Source organism: Podarcis melisellensis (genome assembly GCF_964234715.1).
Source record: "Podarcis melisellensis genome assembly, chromosome: 4".
NCBI lineage: Eukaryota > Metazoa > Chordata > Lepidosauria > Squamata > Lacertidae > Podarcis > Podarcis melisellensis.
This window is the reverse complement of record NC_138531.1, coordinates 58,754,875-58,769,167: the sequence shown is the minus strand read 5'-3', so window position 1 is coordinate 58,769,167 and position 14,293 is coordinate 58,754,875. Positions and strand designations below refer to the sequence as shown.

The 14,293-nt window shown below is 46.0% G+C and overlaps 1 long non-coding RNA gene across 1 annotated transcript in view; it reads left to right on the top strand.

Moving 5' to 3' along the window:
* Positions 1 to 5,916: 5,916 nt before the first annotated feature.
* LOC309368663 overlaps positions 5,917 to 14,293 on the top strand; it is a 57,774-nt gene continuing 49,397 nt past the window's right edge. Inside the window, exons 1-2 of the long non-coding RNA XR_014167848.1 lie at positions 5,917 to 5,989; positions 7,670 to 7,774. This is a non-coding gene — a long non-coding RNA (uncharacterized lncRNA). The remainder of the gene's footprint in view (positions 5,990 to 7,669; positions 7,775 to 14,293) is intronic.

The following is a 14,293-nucleotide window of genomic DNA, read 5'->3' as shown; positions in this document are numbered from 1 at the left end:
CCACCATCCAAATGCAGACAACCGCTAAACCTAATAAAAGTATAAAATAAAAGCAGTGTAAGACACCAATTGTCAGCGAACATAACCTTTGAACGCATTTGATTTCCAGCGACCCAAATCCTTTATTCTGGCAGCTGACAAGCCCCAGTGGGCTGCTGTCGTGGCAGCCCCTATCCTAAAAGAATGGGGGGCGAAATCTTGGGCTGTGCCGCCACAAGCCAGAATCGCCTTACGCAACACCTTTGCAAACTGGTGTCTTGACAGGGGCAAACCATTCTCATGCCATAGCAGAGGCCCATCCCCTGGGGCGCATACCACCAGGTATTTATTAAGATCTTTTACAGGGCAAGGGCCTGCTTCCCCCGTAGCAGGGATAAGATAAAACAAGCAAAATTGTAAGACACCAATAATGTTAATGAACATAACCTTTGAATGCATTCGATTTCCAACAACCTGTATTTTATTTCCACTGCCTTATTAACACGCTTTCCGGCCTTCTCGGTGGTAGTTTGTCTAGGCATTGGTTCACAACTAGCTGCACCTGACCTCAGCAGGGCAGCACTGACGACTGGGCCCCACCATGTCAGTACCAGCAACATTGCGGGGGAGCAAAGAATCCCAAGGCAATTGCATCCCGCCAGGTGTCGTTCCCCTTAGGGGAAAGATGCACCCCATCTGCCCTAAAGAGGGCAACAGCCTTGAAGAAAATAGCAGGGTGCAATATTACAGAACCACCTAAAGCATGGACCTATTTTATTTTATTTGATATTTTATTTACTTTATTTATTTTATTCTATTGTCCATCACCTTATTAACATGCTTCCTGGCCTGCTCAGTGGTAGTTTGTCTAAGCATTGGTTCCCGACTAGCTGCACCTGACCTTAGCAGGGCAGCACTGAGGACTGGGCCCCACCATATCACCAGTACAAATAAACAGCGTGGGGGAGCAATGAATCAGGATCAGACTCAAGCTCACCCCCAAATGCTCCCAGGGACTCTTGTGTGGCCCTACCCCTTGAAAGGGGTTGACAAAAGCATAGTGAATCCTTGGATTCCCTTAATGGAATATCTTTGCGCATTGGAGGGGACAGGTGCTCCAACCCCCCCTCCAGACCACCTTGAACCAATGCCTTAAATTATTTTGAGTCCAGGGAGAGCTGCCATCAACTCAATCCAAGTCCTCTTGCATGCAGGAATGCAAACTTATGCTGGAGGAAGACAGCAAACATTCTCGCCCAGCTGTACCACCAGCACTGCGGAAGGACCTGCACAGGTCACACTCGACCACACCAAAGGAAGGATCTCCTCCCAAAGCATTCCCCATCAGGACATCCAGTAAATGTTCACATGGGCAGGAAGACTGAGATGGCGCCCCAGTCCAAACTCGTCAACATGCTTGCCAGCCTAGTGTACGATGCTGTGACCCAAATGTGCACAGCTGCTCCTATGAAAAAAGGAAATAACAGACAAGCATCAGCACAGACATCATTTGACACTTCTTGATATAACCCTTGTCAGCGTCAGACTTCCAATGACCCGTATTCACAATCCTGTCTACTGACAAGGCCCCCAGTGTGCAGCCTTTGCAGCAGTCCTATTCGGAAGGAATGAGGTGTGTTCAGCGGTAAGCAAGCCGCAGGCCGTAATAACTGGTGCACGACGTAAGCACATTGATGCCTGGCTAACGGGAACCCATTTTCATGCACTAGGAGCGGGCCAGCCCCCAGGGAATGAAAAGCCAAATATTCTGTTATCCATAACCGGGCAAGGGCCCTCCTCACCTGTGGCGGGAACCCTGATTGTGGCACTCCTGCCCACTAAGTCTGTTTTTGAGTTCCCGATTCTAAAGACAAGCTCCAAAGGATAAGGAAAAGTCCTGAAGCAATAAGCCTCCAGACTCTCAGCCCCATGCTGGCACCAACAACCATTTTTCCAACCCTCAGTGCGAAAATGCAATGGACTACTGAAAGGAATCTCGCCTTGATCTTTAACCAGCAGACAAGTTTTAACTTGTTGCAGATACTGCATAGGTAAAATTGACCAACTTCCTGCCCGCTGTCCTATGAGGTTGGAGCCTATTCCAACCTTCCAAGGCCCTACGCACTACAAACTTTATACAAGGGTCTCTGAAAATTAAAGCTTCAGTGTAACAGACATTGCAGCGGACTGAATTCTGATAGTTATAACAGCACGCCCAATCTGCAGCAGGTGGACCAAATACTGCAGGATATGCTCAGAGGATGGGGGCCAATTCATCTGAATGGCCAAGGACTGCCAGCTTAAGGCTAAGAAATCCATCCAGGCCATCCCATAAGAGCTAAAAGCAGAAGAGGAAATGGAAGCTGCTGCTCTCTATAAATGCTAATTGTTGTCACAATGCCACAGGTGGTCTGAAAAAGTCTGGCAACAGCTGAGTCTGGAGCCCAGGATCTGAAGCGCTTCATCTGAAAATGGGATAGAGTGCCAGCAACACCATTAGAGGATCCCGTAATTTGGAGAGTAGAAAGCACAATATTAAACCTTAAGCGGCGCAGCTCGAAAGCGTGAGCGGAGGGGCGGAAAATCTGCTGGAGGGTGAGGACTGTTTTGCCAAAACGCTCACCACTACCTGGTTATCAGACCAAAAGCAGATCCGATGGCCACTGAACTCCTTGGGCCACATGTGAACTGCTACTACAATGGGGGAAAACTCAAGAAAAGTTATGTCACATGATTGCCTCACCACACCGGGCTTGAGGCCATAGCTTTGCACACCAGCGGCCCTTGAAATAAAACCAAAGGGCAGTATAAACCTGAAAATCCTTGTGCGGCTTCAAGGTATCCTGCCATGACGAACTACTATTGCATACATTCAGGAATTGCTACCATCGCCTGATATCTGCCTTCACCACACTTGGTAGGCATACACAAAGGTAAGGGGACCTCAGGCCGCAGGCAGCGTGGCCTTGTGGGAAGATTAATTAAGTGACCCAGCAAGATCGGATCTGATGAAGCATCACTTGCTACAGAGGAAGTATTACAAAATAATTTCCTTCAAGGCAGACAGCTTCTCCATAGGCAAGTGGTTTGTTTTTGCAACGATATCCAACTGGATCCCTAAATAAAATGGGAATATGGGCAAAAGGTATTGAGCTATTGCTTGCCAGCTTCCAGCCCCCGCTTGGGCAGGGGCATCTAGTGCTGCCATCATGATATGTAAATTTACAGGGCCGACGCTGGCCAGAACCCCTAAAGAAGTCCTGACAAAGTTACTGCCGAGCCAGCTTCCTTTTCCGACACACACTCTGTGCAATGCAACTACACACTCTGTGCAATGCAAAAAACACGCTCTGTGCAATGCAACTACACACTCCGTGCAATGCACACACAAACCCTCCGTGCAATGCAACTACATACTCCGTTCAATGCAACTACATACTCCGTTCAGTGCAAAAAACACGCTCTGTGCAATGCAACTACACACTCCATGCAATGCACACACAAACCCTCCGTACAATGCAACTACATACTCAGTTCAATGCAACTACACACTCTGTGTAATGCAAAAAACACGCTCTGTGCAATGCAAATGCACACTCCGTGCAATGCACACACAAACCCTCCGTGCAATGCAACTATGCACTCCGTTCAATGGAACTACACTCCATGCAATGCAACTACACACTCCGTGCAATGCACACACACTCCTTGCAATGCAAAAACAGACTCTGTGCAATGCAACTATACCCTCCATGCAATGCACACACATTCCGTGCAATGCAACTACACACTCCGTGCAATGCACACACGCACACACACTCCGTGCAATGCAACCCCACCTTCCGTGCAATGCAACCCCACCTTCCGTGCAATGCAACAACACATTCCGTGCAATGCAACAATACACTCCATGCAAATGCAAACACACCCTTTGTGCAATGCAACTGCAAATCTCTCATGCAATGCAATGCAATTGCAGCCCGTGCAGCGCCGTGTCCTGCAACGCACAGAGCAAACTGCAATGCGGGCACGCAAAGGTGCTTTCTCCCACTTGCATATTGCAAATGTGGCACCCATTACATCCCTGGCAGTGAGGTAACCACCAAAAGGACCTAAGTGTCCAGGTAGACCAGTATGGGAGCATGCAGCTGTCCCATACAGGGACCAATCCTGCAACCTAGGCATTACCGGCACTATGACTGACCCAGTGAAACCATTGCTTATAGACCACATGGGGACACTATTCAGGCTGGAAACGCTTCCAGGCCATCGAATTCTGGGGCAAAGCCCTAGGATCACCTGCTAGGCCAGGCATAAATGTTTCCAGTGAAATAGGAGAGTTGAGGTAGCCCACAGCTTGTCCAGGTACCCCTGCTTGCCCTTTTAGAGGGAAGCACCCCTTCAAGAAACCCAAAGTTCTTTTATCACAAATAGGCAGAACTACCCAGCAACAGAAAAACCTAAAAGGAGCAGTTAGTTTTGTTTTGTTATAACAATGGCTAAGAGGGGGATATGAACCCTGTCTCCCAGGTCCTAGTCTTACACTTTAGCCACTAAGCCACAATGGCTCGTCTCTAAAATGGCAGTTGCCACTATCAGGGCAAAACAAACTTAAAGAAAATAAACTTGTTCAGAAATTGCATAGTTCAAGAGCATATGCAGAGTGCTCATAGTCCTTGGAGGCACAGAGAGCCTCTGGGGCCCTCTGTCTGCCTCAGATATACATTAGCAGCAACTGGGCCTGCAAGCAGATACATTCCTATAGCAAGAATGAGTCACGTGACAGAGACTTAACAATTAACTGCTCCCTGTAGCAGACTTAGGCTTGGAAGTTAATGTGCAGGCCGAATAGGCCTCCCAGTTTCTGCTCTTGAGAATCTTAGTCACATAGCAATATTAAAGGAAGCCAAATTAGTGCTCCCACCCAAGGCTAGCTTAAAATTTGGCCAACAGCGCTGCACACACTCAAATTAAAGCCAACCTTCGGGGATACTATAAACGAAAGTGATTCCAGCTAAGCTGGGAACAGCCCTGACTAGCCCCACAATTTCAACGAGAGAAATGGGGGAAACCTTTTGCAAAAGAAAGCCCCTAACGGGGGCTCTTTCCCTATTGGGAAAGGCAAGCCACGGATACAGGGAGAATCTTCCCACAGGGCAGGGTAAGGGCTGGGGTGGGAAATCGGACAGGAAAAAGGGGAATTAAATTATTTAAGGGACTAGAGAGGATTAAAAAGAAAGGGGAAATAAGAAATAAAGAAATGTAACCAGACAATGAGAAGATTGTCCAAGTGCTCCATGTGATCCGATGCAAAACGGCCAAGAGGATGTCCTTTCGTCTATCTCCTCTACTTATAGACTCTGACCCCTCCTCCGAATTGGCAACACTCAAAAATCCCCAGCAACCCATTTAACCCTTTACAGGCTTGGGTTCCCACCAAATTTGCCTAGTCATGATGGTGGTCTGTTCCCCAACCGCAACACGTGCTCTCTGCTAGTGAGAACACGCTTTGTAGTTCAACTCCCTTTCTTTCCACTGTGTGGTGTTTGGAAAGCAAAATATAATACTTATTGTTTTAAAATCTGTTTGAATTTTGCAGGTATGGTTAACATTCAACGTTATTCATTGAAAAGGCTGTTGAGCACATGACATAAATGCAATTTATCAGTGATATTCATAGTTGGGCTTTTCTCAAATAAATTAGTTCATTGTTTCACTGAGATCTTGTAAAACACGCTATATTTTTCACCCTCCTATACCCCTCTGGCATTTCCGTTCCATCATTCACCAGTGTTTGCATCACCCCACATAAACCTTTGATCAGCAGTTTTAAATTTTCTGCTTCCTTTTCTCTCTATCACAGTTGAGTAGGATGAAAAAATATGACTTGGGTTTACTCACCTATGAAACCACTTCCTTTCACATTTTCCATTGCAGTTTATATGGCTAGGAAAGAACAGCTTCTTGGGACTGTACCTTGTGCTTCTTGAGTCCTTGATTTGGATCCGTGGTAAGGTATGCTCTTCTACAGCAGTCTCTTCTCTTATGCATTAAAAACCAACAACACTTGCTTTTTAATATCTACCGGAATCATAAAATACGAATTTGAACAACTCTATATAGCTGTTATGGATCAAAAGCCTTAATTATTTTTGTAGAGATGGTAAAGGCAGTTAACTAATAGTTAAAGGTTAATTGGAGTTAAATACTGTTAGCTAAAACACAAAATATTACATAAAGAAATGTACAAATGCTACACTGGACACCACAGTTTATTTGTTTGTTTGTTTACTTACCAGCTTTTTCCAGACAGGGACCCAAGGTAGCTTACAGATAACATAAGAACAGCTAAAAACAGAGCCCAGAGTTGTGGGAGTATTAAGAAACAATTAAAAAATAAAAGAAGAGAAACTCTCTCATATACTTAAACCATACAGATAATTACCATAGAAACAGCCCTTTCATTAAAAGCAATCAGTGGAATAAAAAGGTCTTCACCTGCTGGCAGGACAACAAGGAGGGAGCCACTCAAACTTCTCTAGGGCGGGAGTTCCAAAATTTGGGAGCAGCCACCAAGAAGGCCCTCTCCTGTGTTTCTACCAAGCATACCTGTGAGGGTGGTGGGACTGAGAGAAGGGCCTTCCCCAATGATCTATGAGGGAATATGGTCTTTCAGAGAGCTTGGACCTAAGCCATATAGGGCTTTATAGGTTAGAAGCAGCACTTTGAATTGTGCTTGGAAGCAGAGAAGTAGTGAGTGGAGCTGTTGTAACAAGGAAATTGTAATTATCCTCCTATATCAGAAAAAATATCAAAGCCATTTACAATAGCACATTTTCGTTAAAAAACAACAACCCATAACCACTTAAAATCAGAGCCCAGTAACAAACTATTATGGAGAAACGTATTCTTCATTGCCCTCATAAGCCTGGCAGAACAAAGTTTTCAGTTGGCTTAAAAGTCTTAAAGGCTTAAAAGTCAGAAGGCTTTTGTGGAATGGTTCTAGAACAAGGGAATGCTATTTTTTAGACGGAGGTGAAATATCACGTTGATTACTCCTTTAATTTTTGACTTAAAGGGAAGGGAAAGTGTAGATTTTGACTTTCCCGTAAGAACAGAAAATGATCTACTGTTCAAAGCTTTGGAACAAAATGGTTCATTAGTTCCCCTCCCCTTGCGTATCTGAGGAATGTCATGCCCTCACAATGGCACACATTTTGAACTCTTTCCAATTTCAGATATTTCCCATCTCTTTTAATACCTCATTGCTTTTGCATCAATTACAGCCTGACCTAAAGCCTCACTGGAAGTAGATATGATATATAGTGGAATCTATTTAAATGAATTTCTGATGAAAGAATAAAACTGTTAAAAGAATAAATTTACCACACACAGATTTATACAAATCCAGTATATGCAGTGAAATCCTCTTAAATGAAAAACTGATGAAAGATTAAAATGTTAAATGAATTAAAACCCAGCATCCCAGTGATATATAATGATTATTTGACCTATTAAAGAAGAGAACCTGATGAACAGAGTACCAGTGGAGTGCTCCAGGATGTCAGTTTTTAAATATGCAGTGAAACTCTGTAAAGTAAATACATGATCAATATATATATCTATTAAGACTAAATTTATTGTAGACTAAATAAATAGTAGACATTTATTACTCTTGCTCACTCGGTAGGTGAATGCAGTATGTCCTCTGTTGCTAATGGATGCGAGAAGCATGTGCTACAGACTGCTAAGAATTTAACTCAACGTGTGAATCAGAGGATTATTGCATTCAAAGGTATGCAGCCCATTCACCTAGCCAGACTAAATCAGAAAATGCAGGAGGGGGACAGGGAGGGATTATCACACATTGTACCTGTGGCTCTGTAGATGGGCATTTTGCTTAATACATCAGAGAAAATGACTGCACAGTTCCTGTGTTGCAAGAGAAGCATGGATGATAATGTGTGATGTGCATAAAGGTCTCTCTTACTCATGATTCTTTTCACACAGCACACTGACACCCACATTATCTTTGAAAAGGGCAAAAGAAATTCTCTTTAAAACTTAAAATTTAAATCAATGCACATATGTGTAACCAACCTCCTGGAGGGGATTGTTATTATTAGCTGTATTGCTTTCATCACCTGCCGAACCTTTTTGTTGAAGCAGGCCTGTCCAGACGTGTAAATTTGGCATGTATATTTATATGTAGTTTTATTTTATAATGAATATTTTAAAACTGCTATGGAAAAAAAATCAAGCTAGCTTGTTTCTAACAGCTACTTTACCAGTAATTTTAATGTATATTATTTGCAAAGCACTTAGAAATTTTGATGATTAAGTGACATATAATCTTGGACTACTGCAACGCACTCTATGTGGGGCTACCTTTGAAGGTGACCCAGAAACTACAACTAATCCAGAATGCAGCAGCTAGACTGATGACTGGGAGTGGCTGCCGAGACCTACATTAGCTCCCAGTACGTTTCCGAGCACAATTCAAAGTGTTGGTGCTGACCTTTAAAGCCCTAAACAGCCTCGGTCCAGTATACCTGAAGGAGCTTCTCCACCCCCATCGTTCTGCCCGGACATTGTTGTCCAGCGCCAAGGGCCTTCTGCCGGTTCCCCGGCTGCAAGAAGCCAAGTTACAGTGAACCAGGCAGAGGGCCTTCTTGGTAGTGGCACCCACCCTGTGGAACGCCCTCCCACCAGATGTCAAAGAGAAAAACAACTATCTGACTTTTAGAATACATCTGAAGGCAGCCCTGTTTAGGGAAGCTTTTAATGTTTAATAGACTATTGTATTTTAATATTGTGTTGGAAGCCACCCAGAGTGGCTGGGGAAACCCAGCCAGATGGGTGGGGTAATTAATAATAATAATAATAATAATAATAATAATAATAATAATAATAATAACAACAACAACAACAAATAAATTGCATTATTGGGGAGCAAGAGCCTGAAACAGAGTGCTATTAACATCTTCAGGGTTCTCTCCTGCATGCCCCTAGTGAGGAGTATATAGCACTGAACAGATGCCTGCTTTACAACAAGATAGAGTTCCCTTTTGCAGAGGGAGTGGGGAAGGGAAGATCCCATGGTGTTGAACTACAGTGGCCCCTCAGAGGTGTATCTGGCTCCATAACTAGACAGCTTTCAGCGAATGGTGAAGACACACCTCTTTGCCCTGGCTTTTGACACCTGAGATGATGATGATGATGATGATGATAATTTTTACTCCGCCCATGTGGCTGGGTTTCCCCAGCCAATCTGGGAGGCTCCAAACAGAATATTAAAAACATGTTAAAACATCAAACATTAAAAACTTCTCTAAACAGGGCTGCCTTCAGATGTCTTCTAAAAATCAGATAGTTGTTTATTTCCTTGACATCTGGTGGGAGGGCATTCCACAGGGCGGGCACCACTACCGAGAAGGCCTCTGCCTGGTTCCCTGTAACCTCACTTCTCACAGTGAGATGTGTGGTTTTGGGGGACTCATACTGTTCCTGAAACTGTAAACTGTTTTAATTGTTTTAAACTCTGAATTTTAAATTGTTGTAACCTACCCTGGATCTGCTGGTGAAGGCCAAGTAATAAATTTAATAAATAATAAAATAATAATAATACTATCACTTACAAAAGTTTTTAAGGTTTTAATTTGTGTTGACCACAGCAAACTATGGCAAGTTCTTAAAGAAATGGGAGTGCCTGATCATCTCATCTGTCTCCTGAGAAATCTCTATGTGGGACAAGAAACTACAGTTAGAACTGGATATGGAACAGTCTCCCTGCTTATTTAACTTATATGCAGAATTCATCATGTGAAAGGCTGGGCTGGATGAATCCCAAACTGGAATTAAGATTGCCAGAAGAAATATCAACAACCTCAGATATGCAGATGACACAACCTTGATGGCAGAAAGTGAGGAGCAATTTTAATGAGGGTGAAAGAGGAGAGCGCAAAACATGGTCTGAAGCTCAACATCAAAAAAACTAAGATCAAGGCCACTGGTCCCATCGCCTCCTGGCAAATAGAAGAGGAAGAAATAGAGGCAGTGAGAGATTTTACTTTCTTGGGCTCCATGATCACTGTAGATGATGACAGCAGTCACGAAATTAAATGACGCCTGCTTCTTGGGAGAAAAGCAATGAGAAACCTAGATGAATACTCTTTGGAAATATCAGTATTTTTACCAGGGTCAGTTTATTATTTTCTCCCAATCAAAGCAAATAGTGTGTCATTTTTTAAGACTCCATTTTATTTCTGTCAAGTGGCTTAAGGAGCAAGTTTGGAGCTGGAGGGAGATTCTGCAATTTTCTCCTATAAATAAAAGCAGCTCCAATATGATGGGCTTTTTTCTCTGTAGTACTATGTACTGGACCATGCCTGCTACTCATTTTTGGTCTGTAATTAGGACCATCCTAGCAGTGGCTGAGATGAAAGTTGCTACAAATGTTTTGCTGGTGGTGTTTTGCAAACAAGCTACGTATCTTGCATCCGGATCTTCCAGAGGAAACAAGTTAAATTTTACTTGATGTGTTTGTTCTCTCTCCCTTCTTTCCTCTCTCCCGTGGAGGAAGGGGCACTTTATGGGGGAGAAAACAAATTCCTGTGAGATGATGACTTAAAATATTTTTAGTGTGCAACAGGTAATATCAGCGAGTGAGCTGAATCAGCTGTAATGCTTAACAGCTAGTTTTTCTGTTGAAAAAGTAGCTCTATGTCCCCTGGGTACAATGCCAGGCGGAATGTATGTACAGTATGTAAACTCACCGTGATTCTAACACTACATTTAAAAGTTGTTTTATTTCTAACCACATTAAATAAATGCTTGACCTTTTTGTATGAAAAAAAGGGAGAGAGAAACCTAAACAGCATCCTAAAAAGCAGAGACATCACCTTGCCAACAAAGGTCCATATAGTTAAAGCCGTGGTTTCCCCAGTAGTGATGTATGGAGGTGAGAGCTGGACCATAAAGAAGGTTGATTGCCGAAGAATTGATGCTTTTGAATTATGGTGCTGGAGGAGACTCTTGAGAATCCCATGGACTGAAAGAAGATCAGTCATATCCATTCTTAAGGAAATCAGCCCTGAGTGCTCACTGGAAGGACAGATCGTGAAGCTGAGGCTCCAATACTTTAGCCACCTCATGAGAAGAGAAGACTCCCTGGAAAAGACCCTGATGTTGGGAAAGATTGAGGGCACAAGGAGAAGGGGATGACAGAGGATGAGATGGTTGGACAGTGCTCTCGAAGACAGGAGTGACTGGCGTGCTCTGGTCCATGGGGTCATGAAGAGTCGGACACAACTAAACAACAACAGAAAAATAAAGAACATCTGTCAGGGTTTCAGGGAGAGAAGAGCAGATGGGGGAGGAGACAGAGAGCGAGGGGGAAGAATCCCAGAGAGATGAGGAGGAGGATGACGATGCCCAAAGGTCGTCCATGAGTCTGACCAGTGAGTCAGAGGACTCCCAAAAGGGGGCCCCCCTGGTCAGACCAAAGGGGGGACAAGGGGGAAGCAGTGAGGAGCAGGGGAGCGAAGGGAGAAGCCCCAGTGGGAGTTGGAGACAGGAGCCGGCTTCTCAGCCGGAACGGAGTGAAGGGGGTGGAGTTACCAGTGTGTCAGAGGGAGCAGAGCAAGAAAGAGACAGGGGAAGGAGATCGGAGCAGGGCGCTCAGCCGGAAGGGGTGGAGAGCAGCACCGGGAGCAGTGTAGCGGTCGAGAGAAAGGTCAGAAGCAACGTACGCGCGCCAAGTTCAAATGTAGAGGCGCGCGGAAGTGAGGAGAGCCCTGGGGAGGAGCCCGGCCCCAAAGCGAGAAGGAGGGGGGCAGAGGCGTCAGAGGATTCAGCCTCGGGCGAGTCCCGGCGAGGGGGAACCCAGGGGGGCAGAAAGACCCTGCGGAAAAGGAAGGAGAGGAAGAGGTGGTCCAGGACTAGCCTCTTAAATTGGTGCCTCGGCGGGACAGATTCAGAGGGGACTTCAGCGGTCTAACGTTACAGACGTAGAGTCACAAAGATGGAATGTAAACGCAACCATGATCTTCAATAAAGACTTTCTGTAAATAAACCGGATCGGAGTTGGGTCTCTTGTGAGCTGGGACCAAACGGGTGGCTCTGACAGTAAGTCCCCTCTCAAGAACGCAAAAATTTTTTTTTTGCAAAGCTCACCAACGGGAGCAGCCATGAGCGCGGAGGAACAGCTGCTTACGCTGAGGAATCAAGTTACCGAACTCACAGCTGCAGTCATTGCATCGCAGAAGAAGAATGACGAACTGGACAAGGCTTGCCAGGACCTGCGAACAAGGTGGGAGCAGGCAGGCAGGGCAGGGGTCCCGGGTTCCAGATCGGAGGGCGTTGCACTTGGACGGCGGGGGGGCGCCCTAGTTACGCACTTTAATGGCAACCTGCAAGACTACCCTAACTTCAGGGCAGACGTCGTGTATGCACTGCATTTACTCCGTCATGATTTTAAAGATGAGGAGGAGAGAGTGGGGTTCATAATTTCGCATCTGCATGGGGAGGCCAGAGCTTGGCTGCGCAATTTGTGGCGCGAAGATGGCCCTGCCCGCCGCAATTCTGATGAATTTATTAAAGCGATGGATGCTTGTTTCCAGTCCTCTGTGGATGTGGATATTGCGCGTAGACAGATGCACGGACTGCGGCAAGGCAAAGCCACTGTACGTCAATATCATTCCAAGTTCTTTGCATTACTAACTGCGTTGGGCTGGGAGAAGGATAGTAAACCAGTCAGAGATCTTTTCTGGGAAGGTCTTAGCCCCCCCGTCAAGGATGAGATCGCCAGGGGGGATAGACCCCAGACCCTAGAAGACGTAGTGCAACGGGCTTTGGCTATAGGAATCCGACATGAGGGACGCCCGTGGCACGAGGGGGAGGGACCCCAGGCGCGTGCACCAGCGAGAACCCCCCCTTTTGTCCCCAGGGACTTCAGCCAGACGCACCCCTCGCCCTTGGGGAGGCAAGGAGAAGAGCCGATGGAAATTGGTGGTGCTAGGGCTCAGACACCATCCAGAGCCCCTGTTTCCGGTGCAGTGAAGGCGAAGCCGCCTAGAGGGACCAGGAAATGTTACATCTGTGACAGTGCACACCATATGGCGAAAGAGTGCCCCCAGAGGCTCCAAAGACACACTGCAGCTCTAGCAACAGTGGCAGCGGAAGTGGTGCAAAGAGAGCAGCCTCAGGGAAACGACAGTGCCTGGCTGGAAGCGGAGCTACTGGGGCTCAGCCAGGCGGATCTGTAGAACAGTCCCCAGCACCCTTGCAACGCACAGACCCTTTACCACCCAAGCCAGCAGTGCAACTCACTGCAACCCTTCAGCTGCCAAATGGACAATCCCTGGAAGTTCCCATCACGATTGATTCAGGAAGCAATGCGGATTTTGTGGGAATACAATTTGTCAAGCAGCATAGCATAGCGCTCCTGCCTGCAACGACGCCTCTGAACGTGGTCACAGTGGACGGCAGGAAATTGCTGGGAGGGCAAGTTGTGCAGCAGACGCCTCCCATGGTGATGCAGATTGGAAATCATCGAGAACTCATTAGCTTCAATGTCACCCACCTGTCAGACACGCCCATTGTGTTAGGCATGAGTTGGCTGGAGAGGCATAGTCCCGCTGTAGCGTGGTACCAGCGGCAGATCACCTTCTGCTCATCGTATTGTGCTCAGCATTGCATCCAAACCAATCAGGAGGAAGGAGCTGAGCAGCAACTGCACCTGGGCATGGTGCAGGCAGTGCCTCACAAGTACGAGGGATTCTTGGAGGTTTTCTGCAAGAAAGAAGCTGACAAGTTGCCGCCTCACAGGCCTTACGACTGTGCGATCGACCTGGTGCCAGGGGCGCAGCTGCCAACTGCAAAGCTGTATTCCATATCTGAGGACGAGATGCAAGAGCTCAGAGAGTTCATAGAGCATAATCTGAAGCGCGGGTTCATCCGGGAATCCAAAGCAGTGGGAGGCAGTCCTGTTTTCTTTGTGAAGAAGAAAGACACGCCCCAAAAAAGACTCATTGTGGACTATAGATTCATAAACAGACTGACTAAGCCCAAGGCCTTTCCCATGCCCAAGATTGACGACCTCCTAGCGACCGTTAGGAAGGGTAAGATCTTCACCAAGTTGGATTTGCGTGGAGCGTACAACCTCATCCGCATCCGGAAGGGCGATGAGTGGAAGACTGCCATGTTCACGCCTCTCGGCACGTATGAATACAGAGTTATGCCGTTTGGTCTCCAAAATGGCAGCCACGTTTTCCAAGCATTTATGCATCACGTGCTGGCGGGACTCCTCTACAAG